Here is a 1,443-nt window from a genome sequence, read left to right on the forward strand (position 1 = left end):
TTCTTTGACTTCTGTAATAGCACTCTCTCCTGATCTTCCTCCTACCCTTTTGCTGCTAATTTCTCTCCTGCTTCCTGGTCTCCTTTTATATCTCTTAATGTCTTTTATATCTCTTAACATTCTCCTGAGTCCCACCATGTTTCTTCCTCTCTTCTCACTTTGTACACTCTCTCTGGGTACTATCCCATAGTTTCTGTTTCCACCTAAATTGTGCTGTCACTCAAGTCCTCATTTCCATCTCAAAACTTTCTCCTGATCATCAAACTAGTATATCCCAATGTCTATGGTACCTTCTCACATGCACTATCCCATAAGCACATCAAACTCATCATGTCTAACATAGAAACCATTATCTCTGCTCTTACCCTCACCCCACAGCTAAACCAGAGTTCCCTCTAAGAGTCTGCATCCTGATTTAAAACCCCATTGATAAATAAATAAATAAATAAATAAATAAAAATAAAACCCCATTGATAAAGAGTAAAGTAAAATATAGGAATATATCTAATAAACTTTGTAACTAGTAGATGTGACAATCTGAGAGAAATGGGCTTTCACTCAGAAACATAATTCACAGTACAATGATGATAAAAAAACAAATGGGTCATTTTAACATCAACTTGTGCAGCTATAAGATGCAGTGAAAAGTAAGTGTATGATTCTTCTCATGTTTTGGATCTCAGTCCATGTGGGAGACATAGTTATGCATCCCTCAAACTCCCCTTTAAGAAATGACTTACTGCCCAGCTGCAAGCATTGTAGGTACCTGACAGCCTCCAGCTGTTAGCATCTTCAGACTCCACCTCAGTTTTTGAACAGAGATCACACTCTTAGGGGAGCCTGTAGCCAGTGACTGAGCAAGATGGTGATAAAGTTACACTCTCTTGGGATAACCCCCAGCTAATGACTAAGCAAAGCGGTGGAACCTAGCCATGTCTATGCAACATAGGACTTCTATAATGAGCAATCTTGGATCCAGAAAGCCCCTTTGGGCTGGTAGAGACTTTACCAGGTCCATACCACAGTTTGATGGCCCTCTTGCTCAATTTTTACTTCTTTGTCCTTATTCCTTCACAGGTGTTACTCCCTAATTAAACTTTTGCATTCCTAACCCATCAACACCTGCTCTTCTGAGAGTCTGACCCATGACATTTGGTACCAGAAGTCATCCCAAGAAAGCAGGCCATAGATGGGGTTTGGTGACTGGATCCCTCACAACAAGGGCAGTAATGAGGACCCTATTCCCAGTAGGAAGTTATGCACAGACAGCCCATGGCATGAGGCAGCAATCCAGTTGTTAAAGCTTTTACCTATGTTTTGGAAGAATGGGCCAGTGAAAAAGAGGCACTAGCTGGTGGAATGACTCAAGCATCTGAAATGTGTGAGAGAATCATAAATATAAAGAAAATGGAATCTGATGCTTGTTACTCAGTTACATTGATG

This window comes from Martes martes (genome assembly GCF_963455335.1).
Source record: "Martes martes genome assembly, chromosome: X".
Lineage (NCBI taxonomy): Eukaryota > Metazoa > Chordata > Mammalia > Carnivora > Mustelidae > Martes > Martes martes.